Raw genomic sequence first — 13,784 nt, 5'->3', positions numbered from 1 at the left:
TGGCAATGAGTGTATTTATGTAGGTCCTTGCCAATCAGCTGCTGGGAAGAAATCATGTGAGCAAGAAATGTTGACTGGTCAGATGCTGGGTAGAAATCACGTGATCAGAGAGTATTGGCTGATCAGCTGCTAGGTAGTGAGCAGTAATGCACCTTGCAAGAGCTTATAAATCAGCTGCAATGTCAAATCCCTGTTAGTTGCTCAGAAATCAAGGTGAGTATGGTTGCTTAGCACTCTCCAACCCACAGACACAACAACCTTGACATACAGCAGAATCTGGAATGGATTCTGAGACACCAGAGCAGCAAAAATATAACATGCACTCTTCTCTTTTATAAACTGTACTTTATTCCAGTGGTCAAAGTGGCGGTATGGAAATTTAGAAGTGACGATATGAAAAATGTAATGAGAATGTAAGTGAATGGAATTTGATCCTTTTAAAATGAAAGCAGTAGGAGAGGCGGCGGTATGGCATACATCATCATCATCATCATCAGTTTTACAATTGGGAACAAACATTAAAAAACAATACTGGGTAATACATACATACAAAGAGTTAAGAGACCCCTGCTCGCAAGCTTACAATCTATGGAAAACCACCATATACACCACCACTTCAACCACTGTTGTACCTCTCAGGTAGAAATATTTTGTGGTTGTGAATGTGGGGAAGAGCAGTAATTTAAATCTGCCTTCTTAATGGAGAGATTTTATGTACAAGTGATAGTAATTAGGTTGCACTTAACTACAGAACCAATAACCTGATCATTGAGATACGTAAACATTCCTAGGCTACAACCAAGCTTGTGCTGCATTGTCAAGTATGTTATAAAGGGAGCTAAAGCATTCCATGCCAGTGTTTTATCTTATGAGGGTTGACGTAAACCAGCATAGACTGTTTTGGAGAGGGCACCTGTTCTTTGTGCAATTCAGAAAACCTTCAATATCAAAGGGAATGACAAATTCACTGATGAGTACTTATTCACTAGATTAAAGGGCTTCTCAGAATATGAAACATAAAATACAATGTGTTTCTAGATCAATTTAGTGTCAGTCTCTTCAAATGTGTGAAATTGTAAGTTTCTTTACTTCTTGTAAAAAAGAAAAAGAAAAAAAGAGGTCGGTTAATGAAGCATGTGATAGAAACTGAGCAAGGCTGTTGACAAAGCTTTATAAAAGTACCATGTATGCAGTCCCCAAATAATTCTTACTACTTTGAGAAAAGTAATGTCTCTACTGATTATTAAGTTCCACAGAGACCCTAAAACCACAATACCATTTAAAGGGGGATGGCGCATTTGTCAAGCAACCCTTATCCAAACCATTAATACTTTCGTAGAACAAGAAAATAAATGAAACACAAAAAGCCTAAACCATGTGACTACTATTTTGGGACCAAGAACCCATATATTCATATACAGTTATATATAGTTTTATTTTATCCAGACTTTGAAACAGCTTTTTTCACTATTAAATATTATAGTTTGTCTGGTTGAAATTAATACACTTTATACCAACTGCCCTCAAATATTCAACTATACAACTATATTATAAAAACATCATATTCATTTAAATAAATGCTGCACTAGCTGTGTTCAAATTCTATTAATATACTTTATTCTTATTGGCTAGATAATTGCCTTACACACCCCACTTTGACTTTCAAATACCACAATGGCTGTTTTTTTTAAAATTCTTTTGTAACACCCCCTTTTCTGGCTAGGGGATATGTATCAGTATGTGTGTTCTGTCCTCGAATGAATTCTTTAGCTCGTATCCCGTGTCGCACAGTGCCTCCACCTTGGTCTGGGTACCGTAGGGTCTTCGTTGGGTAGTGTTTCAGCTGTAGCAACACCAGAGGGAGACCAAGGAATCCTCTCCCCATACTCTGTAGCACAAGCATATACAAATTATATATTAATACACAGGCCCGGCGCTACCATTAGGCAGCGTTAGGCAGCTGCCTAGGGCACCGGGCTCTAGAGGGCGCCACTGGTGTCCGGCACTGCTCTGTTATCCTGTGCAGGGGCAGCTGAACTGAAGCTGCTACAGCCCCTGCACAGCTTCAGATCCATGGTGGGTGGGGCGAGTGATCGCGCCCCGCCCGCACTCTGCCGATGGGAGGCTGAGAGAGTCTCATCTCTCAGTTTCATTCACCCTCCCCCCCCCCCTCACTGCCTGTCAGCGTGACTTCATCACGTCCCAACAGGGACAGTGAGAAATGCAGCACAGAGGAGCAGCTGTGAAGAAGAGATGACAGGTAAGTAAAGAATGCTAGGGGGGAGGGTCAGTGTGAAGGAGAGAGGACAGTATTAAGCAAGTAGAGGCAGTGTGAAGGAGAGGGGACAGTTTGATACAAGGGGAGGCAGTGTGAAGCAGGAAGGGGAACAGTGATGGAGGGGGGGTGTGAGGCAGGAGGGGGAGTGTAATGGATGGGGGACACCGATGAAGAGGGGGGGGGGGCAGTGTGCTGGATGGGGCACTTTATGAAGCAAGGGGGGACAGTGTGCTGGATAGTGGACATTTTGATGCAAGGGGGGTCAGTGTGCTCCAGGGGGGGACATGGTCATCAGGGAGGCAGTGTGCTGCGGGGGGGCGACATGGTTCTGCAGGGGGGAGGACATGTCAAGCAGGGGGGGGAGGCAGTGTGCTGTGGGGATGAGGACATGGTGCTGCAGGGGAGAGGACATGGTGCTGTGGGGGGGGGCATTGTCAAGCAGGGGGGGCAGTGTGCTGCAGGGGGGTACATGGTCAAGCAGAGGGCGTGGTGTGCTGCGGGGGGACATTGTCAAGGGGGGACGGGGCACTGTGAGGGGGCATGGTGCTGCAGGGGGAGCAGTGTGATAGGTAATTCTCAAAAGTTTTTGATCCCACATCTAACACTTGATTACTTCCCCTATAGAAATCCTGTGCCCCTGGACAGCAGTGGAGTCTGGACAGCGTTCTACATAAAACATCACAGCAGCCAGACCGCTGGAGGAGGTAAGCCTTATCTTTTTTTTTTTATAACAAAAGTTAAGTGTGTGAGGGTCTGGGAAGTGGGTATTTGGTGTGTCGTGGCAGGAGGGGGGGTTAGTTTGAAATTTTGCCTAGGGTGCCGAGAAACCTTGCACCGGCCCTGTTAATACACCAGATTGGTCTTTAGAAGCCACACCGGCACATTTATTGATCAGACATGAGCTTCTAAAGGAGCTTTTCTGAATTTTGTATCAAAAATAGACTTGCAATTCAAAAAAATCACTTCCATAAAACTGGTGAACAGTACTATCTAGTATCTATTCTATTATATATAAACAAGTCTTTCTCGTATATAGTGACTAAGAGGACCCTCTTTACCCTCTAACACAGTTCTACAATATCTATCTAGAAAAGATAACTAACTACAAAAATATGTATTCAGTTCTATCACAGTCACTTTAACATTAGCAAACACAAGGCATAGAAACATTTTAAATCAAACCAACATATGTAAAAATGCATTTACTGCCATGAGGTAGTATCAATTCATCCCACTCAATTTCCTAAATTGGATTAAACATTTAACAGCTAGCAGTACAAAGCAATGTCTCAGCTCTTTAGGCTCCTTGTTATGGGTTTAACTCAGATGTCGCAATCAACAGCACTTTGCTATATTATTCTCCTCAAATAACACAGGATTCAGTAGGCTTTCCTTACTCCACAATAAGGATGGTGTTAGAGTGGAATTGTATGATTATTGATTTAATATCGATCATGTGCTAAGCTTTACATGCTAATATGTTATGCTATGACTTTAAGAGAAATTAAGCAGATATTATTTTCAGTTTAAAAAGACAAATTATTCAAGGTTGGCCACGCAGCGCCATGTTCCCATCAACGAAAACATTCCAAGAACATGTAGTAAAGTTCTTGATAAGATAAAACCCAAGGACTCCAAGATGGGGGCAGCACAAGGATATTGGCAAAAAGCTTGGAAAGAGATAACACACAAAGAAGAAAGAGTTGTTTGATCTTTGATGTAAAACTGAAATATATATATTGTTAATTGATTTTCTCTCATTATTTTACTGTCTTATAATTGGTTGTTCAGAATCTATACCCCTAGACTTACATGTATAAAAATAAGCGCTGAAGTGGTCTCAAATTGGAACAGAATAAAGCTGCTCAGCATTATATCATACAGGTGTTGAGTATTTTCTGTTCACCAGTCGACTGAAAACAAAGAAAGATCTGACTGACATTGAAGGTGCTTGATAGAAGTATCGGTGAACCCCGATACCCCAACATTTCTGGGGGCTAGGTCCGGGATGCTCCAATATCTCCACACCTGACGCCAAACTCCACTGATGTCCAGAGAACTGCTGAACTAAATCCGGTGAGTAAGAAAAGTGTAGATTTCTACCTTCTTACTCTGTTCAGTATTTCTTTGTATGTCTAAGGAAAGTCAGTTGAGGTGATTAGAGGGTATTCTATGAACCCAATGTTCAGTCAGAGGAAAGGATAATGAAATGATAAATGTATGGATACTGTAGATTATGATGGATGTAGACAATTTGAGTTAGAAGATAATAAGAGAGGTGTATGTAAGAATTGTACCTGCTGCATTGTTCTGAGAAAATATTCAGGTTGCAAGGGACCTAGACTAAAGGGTGTTACAACTACAAATGCATATTACGGTTTTGTAAGTAATGAAAAAGAACTATATTTTACGTTAGGGTGCATTTGAATGAAGAAATACTACATATTGGCCACAAAATCATATGTTACCAGATTATAAACCTATATGTCCATACACTGACTTGAGGGGAAGAATCGAATCAGCCATAAATGCCAGCCTTTTAATCTACAGCCAATAAACCTTACATCTGGTGTTCCCAGGGCAGACTAGGAGGTAAAGGATTAAAGATACTTCTAGTCTGTACAAAGGGGAAAATTGTATTACCTTATCCCACTTATAAGACATTGTATCCCAGATACTGACAGTACTGTGACCAGTAACCCAGTAAATGGGGGCACAGAACAGTAAGATGCCTACTATAGGCAAGCCTATGGATATAATGAAAAAGAGAGAAGGTAGTAAAGCTCTTAAAAGAATTCATAAAGTACTCAAGAGAGCAGGATTTCCCCCAGAAGGGACATTAGACTTACAGAAATGGTATGGGTTTTATTTGAATAATAAAGAATGGATAAAAAGGCTTGGCTATGAAGATCAGGTCAATGTGTGGATATGCTAAATGTATGTTTGATCCTACGCAGCTGAATGAGTGAGATGTGCCCCTCCCTTATTCTGTGTAAAAGATTTCAGTGTGTTGAGATAAGAAGCACTCTGTTTTTTGTTATCTGACAATGTATATAATGCTGATAAAATATGTCCGGAGTGCTGAGTGATAATAACATCTTGAGGCTAACTTGTATTTAGTCTAATGCTGGGACTTGTAGTTCCACAGCAGTAGGCTGGAAGGTATCGGCTGATTTTTCTTTCTCTGTATGTGAGTTTTGTCTCCGTCTTACTTCGTGTGAGGGAGATCTGTGTTTGTCTGTCTTGTCTGTTTATTTTTTTTTTTTACAAGAGACATGTTTCAAGGTTAAAGAAGTTGTACATTTTGTAAATAATATAATGCCTGCCTGCTTAATTCTAAGCTTTTAAAGAGATGCATAACAAGTGTTGAAATGTTTTGGTCCGTCATTACACGATTCAGTGGACGGACAAGTTGGCTGGGGTCCAACAAGCCGTTTCTGTATTAAAACAAAATAATTTTGTTTCTGAAATTTGAGAAAAATAGCTTTCTCTTTAATGAAGTTGAGAATTGTGGGAGTGAGCTTTACATGAAGATATATATTACAAGCTGTTTTTATCTGTGTGAAAATGGCGCTGATGAATGTTCTCAGAAATAAGGAGGGTTTGTTATGCCCATAAAGAAATGTTACGAGATAAAATGTCGTCTGTGAGCGAGAATGGTGAATATATATTTGTACTTTAAACATGGAAATCACAGAATCTGGAAATATGTGTGAATATTTGGTTTACAAAGAGATGATGAGAAAGGAGTGGCTTTGAACACTCGCCTAGGTCTCGTCACTTTGACATTCCCTGTTTGTGAGATTAGGGACTGCCCCTTTGAGGAAATCAGTTATTCATTGCATGGAACGCATAGCGTCACAGTTAAGCTACAAAGAGAAACTTTTAAACAAGTGTCGTATTAGCAGCTGTTCAATGTGAATTAATAACAGTTACTGTAATTCCTAGTGAATAAATGTTAATCTCTATGCAAAAGTTTTTTCTTCACAGAAGCTCTCCAGCTACAAAGCACCCTTTCAATCCAGATTGAATTTATCCAACTTCCAATGAATAGAAGTTTGCAATGTTTTGATCCACAGCTACAACAAACATAAGTAAAAACTAATCAAGAATTTAAAAACCGTAGACTCTGCTGAGTAATGATTACCTTGTTTTGGAAAGAGATATTAGAGTTTATGTGCTATTCGCATAGTAAATGCATGAACCAGATGGTTTTTCTGTATGTGCAGAAAGCAAAAAAAAGGTTTTTATTTTTATCCTCATAACAATTTTGAGTCAATCAGTGTTGTAAACGCATTCACTGCCATTATTTACTGTGCTATAATAGTAGTATACTGCAAGTCCTTCTTTGTATCGTGGGTATGGTAATGCATTGATGGGAATTCAATATTTGTACGAAAATGAAAAAGATTCAAGACTTTATGAGCTATTATCTGTGTTTTTGCATTAGCATTTCTGGGTGATAGTAAGACATTTACACTCTCCACTGAGCAAAACCAAATGTTTAACCAATTTTAAGCTAAAGCAACTTCAGCACCAGCACTGGCTTTGCCAGATTGTGACAGAGCTACTCAAGCACACAAAGTTTAAGGCTTCACTCACAATAATGCCCAACATCGCAGACTGTTTAAGACCAGATTCCTCAATGGCCTTTCTGAAACATATCGTCAACAATTGTTCCTTATAAGACCAGAAGTAGTAACAATGGAAATGCAATCCATGCTCCAGGTCCTGGAAGGTATAGAAGACCGGGAAAAGGAGAAGCAGAGGAAAGTCAAAGACAAGTCCCAAACCGTTCATGTGGTCCAAGAAAATCAAGACTGGAAGGTTCGTACAGACACAAGAGGTGCACCTGAGCAATAAATAAAGGAAAAAGGAAATATGACTCTGGCAGAAATGAAAAAACAAGGAGTTTGTTTCTTTTGCAAACAAAGAGGCCACATGAAAAGAGATTGCATTAAGCATAAGAAATGGCTGGAAAGAAGAAATCAACAAGCTACAGACCAACAACTGGCATAGGAAATTGGCACTCCAACGTACCTCCGGCTCCCATATAACCAAACTCTGAAAGATGACTTAACTAAAGGCCTAATGAATATCATATTACCCAATGGTCAAGAACGTGAGTGTCTAATTGATACTGGAGCAAGCCGCACTGTATTAAGAAAACAGAAGGTACCTCAACAACTATTAACAGAAATTGGTTTACCTGCTATAGGCCTAGCAAGAAAAGAAGTAAAACTAACAGAAAGTAAACCAGTCACACTTTTAGTAGGTGAAGAGACAATTGAAGTACCAATACAATTTCTCACTTCCTCATCTTGTCCCTATAATCTGTTGGGAGCAGATGTACTTTCAAAGATACAAGCCAGCATCAAATACACCCCAACTGGAGTAAAACTCACAAGTCAACTCCCATCTCCAGTCCAAGAAGAGCTTACAGCAGCAATCTAGATGCTAGAGCAGATGTGCACATGTCACAAGGATAAGACTGTTAATCTACCAGATTGGCTGAACATAGTACCAGACAAGTTATGGTCCAAAGGAAAACACGATGTGGGCACACTTAAAGTAAATCCTGTAAAACTGACACTAAAGCCAGGAACACATCCTGTCTCAATTAAACAGTACCCACTTGCTGCAGCTCAAACCAAAGCGATATCAGAACAAATACAAGAATATCTACAAATAGGGGTGTTAAGAAAATGTCGCTCTCCTTATTCTACACCCCTATTCCCAGTAAAGAAACAAGATGTTGGACAAGGGGGTGCAATACTGGATGGTTTATGACCTAAGAGAGGTCAACAAAAGACTTCTGATCAACACTCCCATTGTGCCCAACCCCCACACTTTGCTTAATCAGATACCGCCAAATGCAAAATGGTTTTCAGTAATTGACTTGGCAAATGCTTTCTTCTCAGTCCCAATCACAGAAGATAGTCAACTCCTTCTAGCCTTCACCCATGATGGAAACCAATATTGTTGGACAAGACTCTCTCAAGGAGGAGCCACAAGCCTATCAGAATTTTCAGAAGCAATGGCACTAATTCTCCAAGGATGGAGGCCTATCAATCCAACTACTCAACTCATTCAATATGTAGATGATCTCATGGTGGCTGCGAAAGCTGAAGAAGAATGCAAAGCAGAAACACTGTCATTACTTTGTTTTCTGGCCGAACAAGACTGCAGAGTATCACCAAGCAAGTTGCAACTAGTACAGGAAAAAGTAATATTCTTAGGACATTGTATCTCTGCAGGAACCAGACATCTTACAACTGAAAGAGTTAAAGTTATACGAGACATGAAGACACCAAAAACAGTTAAAGAAATCAGAGCCTTTTTGGGACTCCTCGGATATTGCAGAGAGTGGATTCCTTCAGCTTCAATTCTTATGCAACCACTGTATGAATGCTTGAGGAAACAACAGGGAACAGAACCACTCAATATAACTGAAATAGAGAATGCAGTGCAAGCCCTGAAACACGCCATCTCTACTGCACCAGCACTTGGACTACCAGACTACCTGAAACCTTTCACATTGTTCTGCCATGAGCAGTCAGGACATGCTCTAGGAGTCCTCACACAGAAACATGGAACGAAGCAAAGGCCACTGGCCTATTATTCTGCACAACTCGATCCAGTTATAAGAGGTTCTCCATCATGTATACAAGCAGTAGCAGCAGCAATACTGAAAGAAAAGGTAGCAGATATGGTATTGGACCATGCACTTATTATTCAAGTTCCACATGCAGTCACAGAAATTCTTAATCAAGCAAAAACAAGACATTTGTCTGCAGCTAGACTAACTAAATATCAGGTAGCCTTGCTCAGCGCCTCACATGTAACAATTACCAATTGCACAGTCCTCAATCCAGTAACCCTGCTCCCCATTGATGATTCAGAAGAGGGGAGTAAGGAGAGTCGCAAAGAAGATGAATCATCAGACAGGGGATATGAGGACCTGAGTGAAGTGTCTGAAGAAGAAACTGAAGAAATACACACACAAAAATTTTCACATGATTGGAACTTATGAAATTAGAAACTTGAGCTTTGCATAATGTTACTGACACACCACTTTCAGATGCAACCCTAACTCTTTATGTAGATGGATCTAGATACTATGTGGATGGAGTTCCATATACAGGTTATGCCATCACTACTGAGAAAGAGGTGCTTGACTCAGGAACACTGTCTAATGGAGCATCAGCACAAGAAGCAGAATTGATAGCTCTAACTAAAACTTGTGTATATGCAGAAGGACAAAAAGCCAATGTATATACAGATTCACGTTATGCCTGGGGAGTGGCGCATGACTTCGGTCCCATTTGGAAAAGCAGAGATTTCCAAGGATCAAATGGAAAACCCATCAAACATGCAAACTTGATTAATGAACTGTTTAGAGCATTGGAACTCCCTAAACAAGTGGGAATTATAAAGGTTCAAGCTCACACTAGAGAACAAACTCCAGAAGCAAGAGGAAATAACTTTGCAGATCAAGCAGCAAAAAAGGCAGCCCTCCAACCAAAGAATACTACATTTCTTGTAGACTCAACAGAAGGTGACACAGACAAATTTCAATTCCCAGACCTACAAAGCTTTAAAGACTTTCAGAAACAAGCAACAAAGGAAGAAAAGAATAAGTGGGAAAAAGAAGGTGCACAGCTTGATGAGCAAGGAATATGGTCAAAAGAAAATAAATGGTGCCTACCAAGAGCCTTATACCCAGTAATGACTCAGATTGCACATGGACAAGTACATCATTCCAAAGAGGCAATGACTAATAGGGTATGGAAAAATTGGATTGCCCCTGGATTTAACTGTGGGGACACAAACTATGTGGCAGCTTGCTGGATATGTGGAATACACAATCCAGGGCAAAGAGTAAAGACCCCAAAGGCTTTCTATCCCTTTCAGAGACTTCAGATTGACTATATACAACTTCCTAAATGTGGTACCTACGAGTATGTGTTAGAAGGAAAAGCTACTGCTAAAAATACAGCGAAGAAATTAATCTCAGGAGTCATCTATAGATATGGCATACCTGAAGTTATTGAATCAGATAGAGGTACAACCTTTACAGAAGAGATAATGAAGCATGTAATGAAGAACTTGGGAGTATCACAAGCTTTTCACACTCCTTATAGGCCACCAGCAGGTGGGAGGGTAGAAAGGCTTAATGGTGACATTAAATTGAAACTACATAAAATGATGCAAGAAACCAAAAAGACTTGGTTAGAATATTTACCAATAGTTCTGTTTAACATTAGAACTACACTTATGAAGAGACACAGGTTTAGCACCAAATGAGATACTGTTTGGCACAGCACACAGAACAGGCTGTTATTTTCCATAGCAACTACAGCATGTACGTGGTGATTTGTTGAATTATGTTGCTTTATTACAGAAACAACTAACTGAAATACATGGTCAAATGTTCTCCTTCATTCCAGACCCTAATTTTGATACAGGTACCCATAAACTGCTATCTGGGGACTGGGTGGTCATAAGAAAGCACATCAGGAGACGTCTTGAACCCAGATATAAGGGTCCTTATCAAGTCCTGTTGATGACTCCCATGGCAGTGAAAGTACAGGAAAAAGACACCTGGATTCACGCATCACACTGCAAAGTCTTCAAATCAGGGGAGTCTTGTTCTGATAAATAGAAATGACTGTCTTATGGTATTGATATGTCTTACCAGAATATTTGTGCCTGAAGTAGGGGTCAAGGCCTCCCTAACCCAGTATGAAACAGACAGATAAGTGACAAATTGCCTATGTCACTGTGAGAAACAGAAGGGGAAGGAGTGCTCAACAATTTGCACTCATAGGAGAATAAACTTTGAAAATGCCTTTGTGAATACATAACCTCATTGGCAAAGTTGTCAGCAATGATTCATTTTGAATATTGGGAATATTGCCATTAGTAGCAAAGGGTTTGGCAATCCAGCTCATTGTAGATGTGGTAGAGAAAATTGTTATATGGCTGATTAAGAAATTACTGACACTTGATTGTTGTTCCTGCAGGAAAAATAATGAGCTTCCAGAACCAGTAATGATCACAGAAATTTCTACAAGTTTAATGTCTGAGACAAACAGTGAACATTATCAGCAATGGTCAACAATCAAACCAAAAACCTGCACAGTCTGCAACAAGAGATTGACAGTGACCATCGAGAAACCAGAATGAAAATTGATGTCCTATTCATTAGTGGGACATATTTGTTAATGAATCTTATTCCATATAGAAAGCAATGAATATCTTGATTCATCCATTGATACTAATTCTTCTTGTACTAACTATAATGATTATATGGAACTGCTACTTAACATGTAATACAAGAAAGCTTTTGAATAGATATCAGCAAAGAATTCCTCTCTATGCACCGAGATAAAACATTAAGTAGGGAAAGAAAAGTTATGGTGATAAAGTACCAGAGATATGTGCTTAATGAATTCTTGTTCTAATCATATGGGGTCCTTATGATACCATATGTTTAAATGTAGGTACTAACTGTCTTCTGCTGAGTATCGCCATGACTGATAGGTAGAGGTTAATAGTTGATATTTAATCAAAGAGGGGAATGTTAGAGTGGAATTGTATGATTATTGATTTAATATCGATCATGTGCTAAGCTTTAGATGCTAATATGTTATGCTATGACTTTAAGAGAAATTAAGCAGATATTATTTTCAGTTTAAAAAGACAAATTATTCAAGGTTGGCCACGCAGCGCCATGTTCCCATCAACGAAAACATTCCAAGAACATGTAGTAAAGTTCTTGATAAGATAAAACCCAAGGACTCCAAGATGGGGGCAGCACAAGGATATTGGCAAAAAGCTTGGAAAGAGATAACACACAAAGAAGAAAGAGTTGTTTGATCTTTGATGTAAAACTGAAATATATATATTGTTAATTGATTTTCTCTCATTATTTTACTGTCTTATAATTGGTTGTTCAGAATCTATACCCCTAGACTTACATGTATAAAAATAAGCGCTGAAGTGGTCTCAAATTGGAACAGAATAAAGCTGCTCAGCATTATATCATACAGGTGTTGAGTATTTTCTGTTCACCAGTCGACTGAAAACAAAGAAAGATCTGACTGACATTGAAGGTGCTTGATAGAAGTATCGGTGAACCCCGATACCCCAACAATGGCATTCACTTTGCACCTTTGTTACATCCTCTCTCCCCTTGACATAACCATATAGGGCCTGATTCATTAAGGATCTTAAATGAAGAGGATCCTTATTTCAGTCTCCTGGACAAAACCATGTTACAATGAAAGGGGTGCAAATGAGTGTTCTGTTTTGCACATAAGTTAAATACTGACTGTGTTTTCATGTAACACAGAAATATCAACTTTAAATTTCAGTGTACAAATAAGCTATCCAGTATTTGTGTGTTACATGAAAAAACAGCCAGTATTTAACTTATGTGCAAAAACAGAACACTCATTTGCACCCCTTCCATTGTAACATGGTTTTGTCCAGGAGACTGAAATAAGGATCCTCTTCATTTAAGATGCTTAATGAATCAGGCCCATAGTTACTTCAATAACATAGACTCCTCCCCAGCAGGTACATGAAGTTCTCTTACATGTGGTAAAGAATAGTAAGCCAACTGGTGCAGTTTCTCATAAATTAAACTCAGTCTCTGTCCCCTAACTAACACTTCACCCTTGTTATTATATCTCAGTCCAGCAAAAGGGTATAATACAATGTTATTCAGGCCTCCCCACCTGTCCCATACCTGACTAATAACAAAATGCACAGTCCAAATAAATTAACAGCAAATAAAAATGGGTTACTTACTCCCACTGATCGACCAGCATCTGTATCCAAGATGGTTCCTCTCAGTTCAGGTGCCTGGTAAGGTATCTCTCTCTCCACTGTGAAGTCATATCCAATTTCTAAGGGTATCTCTCTATATCTCTCTAATCCCTCTGTCTCTCAGAGCTCTCAGACTCCAGTTTTCCGCTCTGACAGACTGCATAGGACTCTCTCAGGATGTCTGTCCCGCTGAGCCCCCCTCAGAATTCCAACTGAAGTTTGTAACTGCTCCATCACAAGCTCCTCCTCCCCACTGCATGCTGGGAGATGTAGTTCTCTGCCTGCAGGCATCCAAAGCACATGTGCAGTCCATTTTAATATGTGCTTTATTTAAGACACTGCATTGTCTTATAAGTGCATATTTTTCATTTAAATACCATAGCAGTGGCGGAACTACCATTGGTGCAAAAGATGAGTGCCCCAGGGCCCATGGAGATAATGGTGCCCGCTGCACGAGAAACTAGTGACCTGTGGGCCCCAGTTGCCTCCTCCCAGCTTCCCTGCAAGGGGGCCCACAACTCACTATTTCTGCCTCTGTACCATAGTATGTTTGACTTCCTAGTTATTTTGAACTAAAATTCTTATAAATGTCTTTTACTTAAATAAATATTGCAGTGCACAGAGCAGGACTGGAAATTCTGATGCCAGATAGGCCAGTGCCCTTTTGGGC

General features: G+C 39.8%; 1 long non-coding RNA gene across 1 annotated transcript; it reads left to right on the top strand.

Annotated features, from left to right (window-relative positions):
* The first annotated feature begins 6,055 nt into the window (after nucleotides 1–6,055).
* LOC142094870 (uncharacterized) lies at nucleotides 6,056–12,328 on the top strand. The gene is made up of 2 exons (XR_012677717.1): nucleotides 6,056–6,372; nucleotides 10,729–12,328. It is a non-coding gene; the product is annotated as an uncharacterized LOC142094870 (long non-coding RNA).
* Nucleotides 12,329–13,784: the final 1,456 nt, after the last annotated feature.

The sequence above is a fragment of the Mixophyes fleayi genome, chromosome 6, assembly GCF_038048845.1.
Source record: "Mixophyes fleayi isolate aMixFle1 chromosome 6, aMixFle1.hap1, whole genome shotgun sequence".
Taxonomy (NCBI): Eukaryota; Metazoa; Chordata; class Amphibia; order Anura; family Limnodynastidae; genus Mixophyes; species Mixophyes fleayi.
Note: the sequence above shows the minus strand (reverse complement) of the source record. Positions and strands in the feature narration are given on the sequence as shown.